At 42.5% G+C, this 13,471-nt stretch overlaps 1 protein-coding gene across 8 annotated transcripts in view; it reads left to right on the top strand.

Moving 5' to 3' along the window:
* LPP (LIM domain containing preferred translocation partner in lipoma) overlaps window positions 1–13,471 on the top strand; it is a 629,562-nt gene that overhangs the window by 323,153 nt on the left and 292,938 nt on the right. The window lies entirely within an intron of this gene.

The raw sequence follows: 13,471 nt of genomic DNA, 5'->3' as shown, positions 1-13,471 counted from the left end.
GAATTAGAGTATGGACATCTACAGGGGAACCATTATTCTGTCTACCACAGTCTGTTTATGGAATGTAAATAATTTCACATTGTTAATAATGCATAGAGACTGAGGATGTGAGTGAGAAGAGATAAAGTAGTCAGATCATAAAGTGTGTTCTGTGCTTTATGTAAAGAGTTCTAAAGTTATCCTGGTGGCAACAGGGAGCTCTTCAATTCTTTTTAGCATGAGAATGTTTAATCTATAATGAAGTTGAATTATTGCAGTAAGTAGCTTGGTGGTACCCAACAATTCTTTGCATTAATTTCTATGGGAAAACTAACTCTATTTTTTGACTTAGTATACTAGGACACCTTTCAGTGTCACGTACATATTATTGTGTTCCCCGTTCCTTTTCTTTTCTACCCTCTCCCTCTACTTAGTTCTTCTGGAGCCTGAAGGAAAGCCATTCATGGTCCATGATTTGTTGGGTGAAAAGTTCAGCATGGCTTTCATTGGTCAAAGATATCTCAGATTTTGGAAACTGGAACTTGGTAGCAGTGAGGAGTGCCTAGGAGGACAAAGAGATGCTCACTCTTTGGAATAGCAGTACCTTGAACTCCTGTGTCTTGGAACTGACAGCTTGAGTGAGGAGGTGGATGGCCTCTTCATACATTCAACCCAGGAGCAGCACCCAGCCTTCTCTGGGTCCCCAAGGAACAGATCTAGGACGTCTAATGAAAGAATTAGCGTTGCTTCCCTATACCTTTAATGTAAAAGTGGGCAGTTAACTTGTGTGCTTGTGCAAGAATGATTCGTAATGCCAAGGAGGAGCTGGTGACTAGAAAGAGCCTCATAAATTGCAAGATTCTCCTGATGGAACAGGGAAATTGAGATTTATTGTTCAGTCAGTTCCAATTACCCTATTGTGTTGTAGAGGAGAGCAGCTAAACAGGATGTTGGCTGGTAACACCACCAAGGTGGAATCAACCTCAGAGGAGATGGTGTCAAAGCCATGTTCAAAGCCTGAGCTTCTGCTGAGTGAGTCACTTGTGAGAAGATGTCCTAACACAGATAGAATCAAGGTGCCCACATTATATCTGATCACAGCAATGTTCATGCAGAAGAGCAAACTGACTTTGATCTTCACGGGATTACAGGCTGGGGAATAAAGAGGGGGGTGCATTTTTAAAGGTCATCTCTACTACTTATGAGAAAACACATTTTGTGCGTATGTGAGACTGCATATCAAGAATGGGAAATGAGCATATTTGAAGGAAAACTGCAAGTTGTTTTCCATGTGTGAATTTCGTGTGCATGTGTGTTTCGCATGTGTGTGTGCATGCGCGTGTGTGTGTGTTTCTGGAAGAGTTTTGCATCCTGAATATGTGTTCCTTCTGTGTTGTAGTTGATAAGATCTAACATCCACTGTGGTACAGGGAGAGCAACAGGCTCCTGCCTCCCACTTCAGCTGTTAATTATATAACGTATTTTTTCAGAAAAGGCATGCGCTTTCAAATGTGACTTCTTTCCTGATCTGCAAGTAGATTTGACGACAGTGAAATGATCTTCTTTACACAAACTCAGAAAGGGTATGTTTTGAACAAGTGGGAGTTGAATTTCATACCAAACCATAGCACGTTAGAGATTTGAGGTGCATTGTTCTTTATTGGTGAACTAGGAGAGCCCGCGGGGTGAGGCTGCTTGTCTGAGGTCATGCAGTAGGTCAGTGGCACTGCCAAGGCTGCAACCATCATCACCTAACTCCCAGTTACTTTCTTTCCAGTCCAGCACAGCTGCCTCCCAAGTTTAATAGTCTATGACTCACAGTCCAAATCTATGGTGACATATAATATGTTACTTTGATTCTAAATCAACAAGCCACTTTTAGAAGTGCTTACACTGCTGCATTTCTTTTTATGCTATTGGATTCTTCAAGTTGGGTCTTATTTCTAGAACTCCAATAAGAGAAACAAAAGAATCCATTTATTCATTATCATGACAAGTATTTATTGAACACTTGTTGGGTGGCGAGTCTCTTCCAGAGGGTGAGGGTGCAGCTACGAATAAAGCAAAGTTTATTCAAAGAGTTCATTTTCCTCAGGGAAGAGGCAAAATCAGCAGATAAACAAGTAAATGCTGAAGTCTGATGGAGTTAAGTGCTGTTAAGAAAACTAAAGCAAGATTAAGAGGAGAAAGGGTGCTTTGGTTGGAGTGGAATGATTGTTGCTGTTTTACATAAGGCAGTCAGAGTAGGCCTTGTGAATAGATGGATATTTGAGCAGAAATCTCAAGCAGGTGAGGGAGTGAGCCATGCAGGCATCTGGGACAGAGGGACGTGTGCTTCTGGCAGAGGAAGGTGCAAGTGTGAGAGCAGTGGGAGAGAAGCCTGGTGGCAACTGGCTTGATTAACTAAGAGAGTGAAGGAGGCAAGGGAAGCTGGAGCTGAGTGGTCTTAGGGGGAGTAAGGAAATACTAGGGCAGGGAGGTAATGGGGACCATTACACAGGGCCATGTAGGCTGTCATAAGGTCTTTGACCCTTACTCTGAGTGAGGTGGGGAACATTTGGAGTCATGTGACTTACATTAAAGATCACTCTGGCAACTTTATGGAAATTAGAATGTAGGCTAGAAGTAATCGCAGATTGGTTGGTATGGGGCAGGTGCTAAGAAGAGATGGGGTTCTGGATATATTTTGTTGGTAACACCAGCAAGTTTTGTGGACAGATTAGATGTAGAATATGAGAGCAAAAGAAGAATCAAGAATGACTGCTAGTATTCCATTTTATATGTACAACTTCTTTATCCAGCCATCTGTCGGTGGACATTTAGGTTGCTTCCATGTCTTGGCTATTGTGAACGGTGCTGCTGTGAACATTGGAGTGCTTGCACCTTTTCAAATTAGAGGTTTTTTTCTGGATATATGCCCAGGAGTGGAATTGCTGGATCATAGGGTAACTCTAATTTTATTTTTTTTTAAGGAATCTCCATACTGTTTCCCATAGTCGGTTGCACCAATTTATATTCCCACCAACAGTGTAGGAGGATTCCCTTTTCTCCACACGCTCTTCAGTATTTATCATTTGTGAACTCTTTAATGATGGCCATTACTATGTATAAATAGATAAACAACAAGGTTCTACTGGATAGCACACGGAACTATATTCAATAGCTTATAATAACCTATTATGAAAAAGAATCTATATATATTCTTTATATATATATATATATATATATATATATATATATATATATATATATAAAACTGAATTACTATGCTGTACACCAGAAACTAACACAATGTTGTAAATCAACTATACTTCAAAAAAAAAAAAAAAAAAAAAGACTGCTGGGTTTTTTCAGCCTGAGCAGTTAAGATGAAAGAAGGATGGACATGCCATTAGAAAGATGTCAGGAGGACAGCAAGATAATTAGTTCTGTTTGCTTGTTTGTTTTGAGTAGAAGGGCGATTGGGAATTTGCTTTCAGATATGTTAAATTTGAGCTAACTGTTAGCCTTCCATGTAGCGGTTGAGCAGACAGTTACGTATTTGAATCTGGAGTTCAAGAGCAAAGTATTGACTTGGTATAGACTAGATATAGGAGTCAGTAGGTGTAAATTTAGAACCTTGCTCCTGAGTGACATTATCTAAGATGATGGATTAAGCCCTGGGGCCAAGACTTTGCTGTCTCTTGGAGGAACCGTTAAAGATGTCGTGAACAGGGACATTGAGGTAGGAGGAGGATCAAGAGACAGAGCTGTCCAGAAGTATAATGACAAGAAGTACTTCAGGAGTGAGTGAGTGAGCAAGTTATCTGCACTGTCGAATCAAATGCCAGGAGGATTAAAATTTGGACTACTGGGTTTAGACCTTTGGTGGGGGTTGCCTTGACACAAACAGCCTTCACCATCCTTTGGAGCTGTTGGCTCACACTTGTTTTACTTTCCCTTTGTCCAGTGGAGCCCACGCTAAATAATATGGTTAAGTGTGAGGGCTCTGGAATGACACTGTCTGGAATCCAGTCCTAGTTCCTTGTTACTAGTTGGTTAAGCTTGGGCAACTTATTTGCCCTTCCTCTGTGCTTCTTTTTAAAGGAAATAAATGATATTATCCAGCTCATAGGGTTATTGGGAGGACTGAATGAGAGAAACACTTAGCGCAGTACCTGTCACCTCGTAAATGACCCATAAATGGTAGCTCTAATGCTTAGGAATAAAACAATCAGTGAAATTAACAAAAGTAAACCTGCCTTATATTTTCCTCTTATCCTGAAAATCACAAAACATCTCTCTAGAGTTGAGCCTGAATTGGTTGTCCTACTTTATGTCCTCTGGTTTTTCTTTTAATTGTTCTTGGGGGGTGCATTTGTCTCATCATTACACGAATTGACCATGTTGTAATTTTATGTACTTTCATGTAGTTCTTCCCTCTAGATTGTAAGCTCCCTGAGAAGCTCTATCCTGCTCATATCTCAAAACCTTCGGCACTTCAGGCTCCAAATGAAAGTTCCTGAGTGTCCTGGAGCTTGATCAGGGTGTCACCTGCAGGGTCGTTCTAATGCTCAAGGTAGTGATGCTAGGATTGAAACCTCATTGCTGGAATTTCTTAGAGATGAATTTTAATTTCTTAAAATAATTTCATAGTGTCTTTTGAATTGTATTCCCTTCCTCTCCAGGAAATGTATAAGTGAAAACGCACAAGTAAACCCGTTTAATTTTCTCACCCCTGTCAAAAGGGACCCTGAGCTGTTGTTCAGCACAGTTGACCTGTGAGGTGGGAGGCTGCCCTGTGGTGAGTCCCTCTGTGCAAACAGCACTCTCTCTTCTGAGCGCCTAGAACTTAAAGTAGCCCTCGCTGTGGATTCTCCCCCTTCTAGTTCCAGAAGCTCAAATAACAGTGTCTTCGACAGTTTCGGAAGTGTCTTCATGAATTAGAAAAAATAATGATAGGTTTGACATTGGTTTCCTTTCTCTTATTTGAAATATAAAGGTAGCTCTTTACAAATTCGAAATGCACCAAGACTGTGTTTACTGCATTCTTACAGCGGTGTTTAAATCTTAATCACCCTGGGCTGAGGGAGTGCACTGAGCAACAACTCCAGCAGTGAGTGGTGCATTTTAAGAGCTGTGTCTGTGGACAGAATGGGATGCCATGAACCAACACCTGCCCAAATTCCCGCACCTTCACTTCCCAGTTGGAAAAATGGCACCAGGTGTTTCTTGCCTTTTTTTAAGTAGCTTTAGGCTGGGTGGTAAAGTAGTGCCTTCAGCTCCTCAGAGCACTCCCTGGTGAAGAGGCCGTGTCCGCACTTCCCACCGGCCTGTCCTTCCTCAGAACCCTGTGTGCCCCGCTGCGCAAGCACAGCTCACTGGCCCCATTTTCCTGAGGATGAGTAAGAGTCAAGAAGAACCTGGAGGGAGTCAGAGGTTGTAAAAGTCACATTTTATTGTTGTTAATGCCGTAACTTATTCAATATATTATCGAGTCCCTGGAATGTGCTTGTGAGCGCTCCAGTGTCCTCTTTTCTGTGCTTGTAATTATACAGTAAGCAGAACCTTAAAGGACATGAGAGTAGAGGGGGTCCAGTTTCAAACTTTCATGTTGTAAATCGTCAAACAGGTGCCAAGAAGTGAACTGCCTTGTGCCATCAACTGATAGCCAGTGGAGATGATCAGTGTTCTGGAGCAGAAAGCATGCAAGTGTGTGTGTACACTTGCTTGTTCATTACCCCATAGACATTCCAACAAAATGTTATCTCCAGTCCTGGCCAGGGAGTTTCTGTCTGTCTCCTCAGTTCTTTTGTCCTTCTGCGGAAATACAAGCCCTTCCCTTAAACTGACTCTTTCATTCTGGGTGAACTATTATATACGAAAAACAGCAGATGAAAACCTGTCCCTTCACACCTGGCCCTCCCACCTCACCGAGCTGGACTTCGTTGAGCTCGTAGTCTCTCTGACAGCGCACCTGTCCAGTGGGCTTTCTGATTTTCTCGCTCCCGGACTTTTCTCTGTCAGCGTGTTCTGTCTATCATGTCTCTTTATCACTGTCTCCCTGCCACTCTCGTCCTTCACCCTTTCCTGGACTTTGTCTCCCACGCCATTGGACTTGACTTCTCTGGCACTTGTCACGTTCTGAGCTTTGTGACAGTTGTGGTCAGCCGTGTACTTTCTGCTTCCCTGACTAGACTGGAGACGTGTTAAGGGTGGGGATGTGTTTCTAGGTTTTCCATCGTATGTAACACCCCAGTACTTGGTATGGGTTAGGCTCTCCGTGGATGTCTGCTGAACACATGAAGACAAAGGGGAGGACAAATTAAACGTGCAACTCTTTTTAAAACAACTCAGTGAAGGAGCGTTACCTGGACTTCCAGGCCATAGTCCCTATGACATTTTCACCTCCCCTTTGCTGTGCTAAATGCAAACAAAATAAAAGCACTGGTTCTCCAAAGGTTAGAAATGAATGCGATCATTTAGAGGATAATGGGCCACACTGACTACGTTTGACTAACTTTCTGTCTTCCGAGGGAGGTGTGCATAGGACTCTGCTCGTCTCAGTGTAGCAGCACCTTTGTTCTACTCTGAATTCATGGGGGAAAGAAGAGTTATTGATACAACAAAGCACTTGACTTTTTGTCTCTGATGAGAGACAAGAGGGTCTCACAGAGATTAGGAAACAAAATACATGTTCTGCTGTGTTCTCTGCCTCGGCCCCATGTGCCTTTCAACATGTCCCTGTCCCTTCTGGGCCTTAGTCTCCCCAGATGTAACGTGAGGGAGCTCAAGTAGTTAATTTCCACTGCTTCCTCCAGCCTGGAATTCTCGGATGGGATTGAGGAGTAATCCCTTCTGGTGACACACGGCCCAGCCTTCAGTTCTTAATTGGCCCTCCATCATGATCACAAGTACCTGATTATTCACGCATTTTTGAATATATGAACTGCATAAAGCTGTTCAGTGATGGTGAAAATTGAGTCCTAAATATTCTTATCAGATGTGTATGTAATGTAACCTCTTTAGGATCTCAGCAGAGTGTAAAACGGTAAGTGAAATACGCACCAAGCGAGAAAGACTCGGAGCATTACGATGAGGGAGTCATACGGTTTGACTTTTATGAGGTCCAAGGATACGGGGCCTGGAGCTGGAGTCTGTCGTACTGTCTCCGGTTAGGAAACCCAGTGAGGAGGCGCTGTTTTCATTCTTGTATTTCTGTGCTCGCAGAATCCATGATTTCCCTCAAAACTGGAAAACAAAGTTTCCTGCTAGCCCCTTTGTCCAGGTCATTCTGGCTCCTTACTCATGCCGGTTGTATTTGTAGGTGTGCATACTTTATTATTCTTTTACCGCAGCAGTGCCACGAAGAGAAATATTTTTACTTTGAAAAAGGTACCCAGAATCCCCCAGTTTCTCAACAGAGAAAATAACACTTACCTCGCATAAACTCACTTCAGAAAACATGAATGTAACACTGTTCCCCAAACCACCTTCTCCTCTGCATGCCGGCTGTCCACACGGCAGCTCTCCTGACCTCCTGCTTCTGGCCCCTCAGACCCTTCCGCCAGCTGGGCTGGGACAGGGATGGGGCCGCTCACGTGGCAAAGCACCAAGAGCTCCTGGTCTCGCTCTGGCATCTGGGACTTGGATTCTTGTTCTACCACCGAGCAGCTCTGTGAGTGCTGGAAGGATATTCAACTTCTCTAGATCCTGATTTCCTCATTGGTAAGAGAGGAATGATTGCATTTACTTTTTGATGTGTCTGGACTATAAGAAAGAATGCATAGAGAGCATGCATCCTGCGATGCCTAGGATGTGCAGGTGTGCGTCCCCTCCTTCAGATGGCCTGTGGTCTCTGTTGCTTCACCTGGTTTTTCTCTGTGCTACGCTATTCCTGAGGAATAAGATAGGAAAAATGGCCGGCAACCATTCCTCAGGATCCCATCCAATTTAATGAGGCCTGAGATCAGTCCCCAGCAATCCCTGCAGCACTGTGTTGTCAGTTTCCTTGTGTGTTTCTCAGGCTTCTGTTGTTTCATAGTCTCCATAATGTAGTGTGGGATCCACCAGACCTGGACTCCAGTCCTAACTCTCAGATTAACCTAGTCTTTGACCTAACGAAACTCATTTCCTTCTACATATTTAAATGACAGTCCTATCCCTTACATCTCACTGGAGCTGCATAGATTATTAATTTATCCTTTTGTTTTTTTGGCTATTGAAGTACAGAGGGCCATCCCTTCTTGTCTTTCCCTCCTTTCCTAGGATTCACAATTTACATGTTCCCACTGTTACCTCTGAAATAGTCTTCAGGTAACACTTCTCAGCCTGGCTGATGTAGGCAGCTCTTGAAGGACTGATCTTTCTTCCTGATAATATAATTCAGTGTTCCCCCTTGATAGCTTAGAGTTTACAAAGTATCTTATTCCTTAGTATTGATGTCTCACAATCACTCTCAAAGATGGGGATTCCTATCCACATCTTAGACATGAGGAAACGGGCTGAGAGGTGAAATGGTTTGCTCAGGGGTCCTAAGTACGTGCTGCACAGCCTCAACTTCAGGCGCCATCCTTCGTCTCCCAGGCCGGTGTCCCGGCCTTTGTTCTCAGTGGAAACGAGACTTCCAACCTGATTTAGGATGTCTGTGTGCTTATTAGTCCCCAAGCAAATCTGTCTTTTCTTAATGAATATAAATTGAAACTTTCAGACATTTTCTGACGCTTATAGGCCTCTACATTCCCTCCTTCTCCAATCTATTCCTAGTTTTAAATTCCTTGTTAAGATAAAAGGACATTTTACTCCACCGTAGAAATTCACTGTTACCAGTTGCTTCTGCGGAATTCTTAGGAGAGCACGTCTTTTAATTCTGATGGGCAAGAGAGGTCCACTTGGTAGCTGAAAGCACACTGCCTTGGGTACAATCTCGAGAGGCAATCACTGTAAGAGAAAGCACACTTGTTTTAATAAGCACCCTTGGTTTTTCTCCCTTCTCTTTAATGGAATGTCATCCCATCCTTACTGACCCACTGAGCTTGTCAGTACACGTCCCTGTCATTACTCAAGAACGTAAGGGAACAGCATGGTGTAGAAAGAGCGAGCACTGGGCTAGAAGTCAGAAGAGCAGATTTCAAACCCTCCTCTTCCACTAATTACTTGATTTTGGAAAAGCACTGCACTTATCTGAACATCTAGTTTATCTTTTATAAAGTATTGAGACAGATCATTTCTAGGGTTCCTTTCCACTCTAGTGAGATTGGTAAGTTCACCAGTATGTTGTTTTCCTTCCTAATTTTGGAATGCTATCCTTCATTGTTTTTATTTCCCAAGGAAATGCTTGTTATATACAAAATTAGGCTTTGCAGCCACTTACTGAGTACAGACTATGTGAAATACAATTAAATTATCATAGAAGTTTGGAAGAGGGAAACATCCAGAAGAGGACACTATGAGTAATGATGGGACAGTCTGAAAGCACAAGCATGCTGAGAATGGGGCATCACCAAGCATCAGTATGCATGAAGGTGAGCAGCTAGAGATGAGGTTGTGAGGAAGGATGGTTTGTCCTGAGTTTGGAGGATCTCTGTAGTGTGTATGTACTACACGCATGTGTACACACACACACACACACACACACACCCCTCCTCAGAATCTCCTGACTGTTGCTCTTTTACTTTAGTAAGCAGATAAACTGCCAAGATTAAGTAGATTCTTACGTTTGAGAAGTAACTCCTTTAAAAAGATGGGGAAAATCAGGGATACCAGCATCTGAGCCATGTGAGGATCATTGGGGGGGGGGTGTAAGAGTTTTATCTCCACTGGTGACTGTGACTTCCTGCAGGACAGAATTTTTAAATATTTTTTTCTTGAATTTTCAGCCTTAAGCATGGTTCTACCACGGTTCGTTGGTACTCGGTAGTAAATGCTTGTTACACTGAATTGCTGCCTGCTTGAATTCCTAGGAAGGACGGGAGGTAGGTAGGTGGCTTTTCATATATAGAATGACTAGGGGAATTTTTTTTTTTTTTTTTAATGAGCTACCAGTAACAAGATAAAACCGCCATGAAAGAACCGAAAGCCTGGATCTGTAGTCTGCCTGACCTGACAATTAAAAGAACTTATTACTGTGTCAGCCTGCCAGGTGGATCTCCTTGCAGTGCAGCGTGAGGCGCATCTGAGCGCGATTCAAGTGCAGGCTTCCTTTTCTCCCCACTTTGTGTTTGTTGAGCTTGGGAGAGAAGCAGTTTTATGTGAACTAAACCCACTCATCTCAAGTGTGTTTAATGACAGCAGTATGTGACAGATAAAATAAAATCCTACCGCCTCATTTGATGTTTGTTTTAATTTCAGACCTTAATGAAAGGAGGCAGAGGAGATAAAACAATGTGGCTCAAAGGGAGGGGTTTAAAACAAATTATCTCCGATCACAAACCTGTCCGTTTCTCTCCAGGGAAATTTGAGAGGTCAAATAATACAAACCCTTCTAGTAGTAGCTGAGATTTATAGAGTGCTTGGCAGCTTGTAGAGCGGCTTTCTGTTCATATCTCATCCCATCCTGACATTAAGTCTGTGAGTTTGCCTGGCCAGAAATCACTGTCCGCTTACTACATACAGCGTTGAATGGATTGCTCCCAAACCCCTATTTCTAAACTGGTTCTGTTGATTCTGACTTTGATTTTGAATCCAATGACGCCTCCAATTTTCCATGCTGGCCCAGCAGTCAAATAATGTGTGCAGTACATTGAAGGCATCCTGTTCCTTAACTTTATTGAAACACTTATATGAATGGAGTATGCACATAAATCCTCAACACAACATCCCCCAAATCAGAAGTACGTAGGCTAGAGCTTCAGAGTCATTCCTCACTGACCACCCTATTTATTTCTTCTCTAACTACACCAACTCCACACTTTCTTCATAAAGTAATCACTGTAGTCTTGTACATTTTCCCAGCTTTTTTTTTAAGGTGTTATTATCAGCACTTTTATTTTTTTATCTTTATTTCTTGTCTTTCTCTGTGATTTATTTCACTGAGCATAGTCCATCCATGTTGTTGCAAATGGCAGATTTTCATTCTTTTCATATTTTTTTATGACTATTGTATATTACATATATATACCACATCTTCTTTATCTATTCATCTGTTGATGGGCACTAAGTTGCTTCCATATCTTGGCTATTGTAAATAGTGCTGGTGTGAACATTGCATCTTCCCAGCTTTTACTGCTGGGTTAGTATATACGGCTACAGCTATACAAGTAACATTTATTCTAGACATCAGTGGTATATTATCACTTATCTCCAGTTTGCTCTTTTCCTTCTAGATCTTTTTATGTCAGTAAATAGGGATTTGCCATATTGGTTTTTAACACCTGTATGCTCCATAGTTGGAATGTGCCACCACGGACCTCTTCTGCGCTGATGGGCATTCAGGATGGGCTCCACCTCTTCTTTGTTACAAATAATGTTGAGATGAGCTTCCTTGCATGCATGTCTTTGATTTTGTGCGAATCCAGAATGAAATGTCCAGAATTGGAATTGCTGTTTTTTGAGGTTTATCTGAAGTCCCTTTCAACCACTGTCCCAATGTTAGTATCCTCAGATTAGCTCATGTCATAGACCCAAGCTTCCACTCAGTTGTTCAGGGATGTGTTTTTCAGACCAATCTAGACACTTCTCTAAACAGACACTTGTGGCCAGGAGAGTAAGTGTTGGGGAGGTGGTTTTCCATGGCTCTGTGGTTTGGATACAGGCGGTGCTCTCCGTGGAAGAAGAGCAGGGTATTCTTGTGACAGTTTTGTTTACTTAAAACAGTCACATTCTTCATTCGTCTCGAATAAGGTACTTAATGCAGTAAAAATATCTACCATAATTAAAAATGCAAATGGTGCCATGCACTAAAAAATACCGTTAGCTTATTCTTTGTTAAGAAGTACGTATTTTGCATAACCAAGCTTGAAAAAATGTGATTAAACTTAGAATATGATTAAACTTTCTGTACCAATTGTATGATATGAATGTCCAGAGAGTCAGTTCTGCCTCCCAAGCCATCCTGTTTTTTTCCACATTTTCTCACTGCTTCCTTCGGAAGGTAATTAATAGGGGCTAAAATCTGAGAATGTGGGTATGGAAGAGAACGGAGCTCTTACATGGTATTATAGATTTGCAGAAAAGCGTTCTCACAGGTATTTCCCACATCACAGATAATGTGTTGCAAGCAGAGACACAAAATAAACTGTCCCTTCCCCATCCTTCTGTTTTCTTTTTCATCATGAAAAGGCTTAGTTATTTTTAAAACCATAACATATGATATGGGTCAGAATTGTGTTTGCCTAAGTTCTTTTAAAATAAAGAAATTGTTTCTCAGATTTGTTGTCTGTAGGTCCCTTCCGGTTGCAGGAAGCCAAGATGTGCTTAAAGTTACCTCAGTTGATATTAGATGATGAGAATTTATAGTAAGGATGCAAAGAGAAGGAGAGAAGTCCAAAAACCATGTCAGCAGCCAGACAACCAGGCCCCGTGGAAACTTGGAAGATCACAGAGGACATGCCAGTAGCTGATTTTGTCATCCCTTCCAAGTAAACACCCTGTGTTTCTCAATCCGGCGAGTCTCCATTCCAGAGACTTAGCTTCGCTCAGGTTTCTCTCTGTTTCCTGCTGCTGCTGCTGTTGGTGATTCTGTTTAGACTTTTTCTGGACACTATGATGTTCACGATGCAACGCCGCCTCCCGCTTTAGGGCTTCCTCATACAGCTCTGTGTATGTCTTGCTTTTGCTTCATTCTATTTCTGCTACCAACTGTTCTTTCTCTGTATGCCCTGCACTCAAAGCAGTGGGACCCAGTATTTTACCTGGTTCCTGTCCAGTACAAACTGGGAAGGACTTCTTCCTCCAGCACATCTCATGGAGCTGGCTTTGGTTCAATCTCTGATCCAGTGTGTTGTGGGCCGGATTCAGAATTACCTGTTTACAAAGCTGTGGTAATGAACTTATTAAAAACAAACAAACAACTTTTTGAGGCTCTCGCCTTACACAGAGCTGTGGGTGTGGTAGAGACTCAGCACTGTATGCACTCCTCACCGTAGTGCGGTTTTAACTCAACCAAATGGAAGGGGTTGAAGACGTAGCATGCAAGTCCACATGCCCAAGAGACATTCAGAAGACTTAGATGCTGGTCCTCATGTTACTCTAACCAGCAGTGGAATTTCTTTGAGTTTAGCTCTCATTTCTAAGTTTTAGTTTTTTCCATTTTTTTCAAGAAGTTTGCTGTAAAAAAGGAAAAAGCTAGCTTAAGAGAAGGGGAGACTAAGGCTAAGTGCCCATTGTTTTCCTCCCCCAAGTAAAAGTGAGACCTGTGCTCACATGGGAAGGCACTGGTGGGGTGGGAGCCGTGGAACATATTAATGAATGTGCAGAGGGGGTGAATGAGGGAAGCGGGTTCTGGAAGACACGGTAAGGGCTGGAATCAAGAACATGGCTAGGGAGATGTGGTTGGCGTGGAGACTGGGCATTC

This window comes from Camelus ferus, chromosome 1 (assembly GCF_009834535.1).
Source record: "Camelus ferus isolate YT-003-E chromosome 1, BCGSAC_Cfer_1.0, whole genome shotgun sequence".
NCBI classification, from domain to species: Eukaryota; Metazoa; Chordata; class Mammalia; order Artiodactyla; family Camelidae; genus Camelus; species Camelus ferus.
The sequence above is the reverse complement of the archived record's forward strand: the minus strand, read 5'-3'. Positions and strand labels throughout refer to the sequence as shown.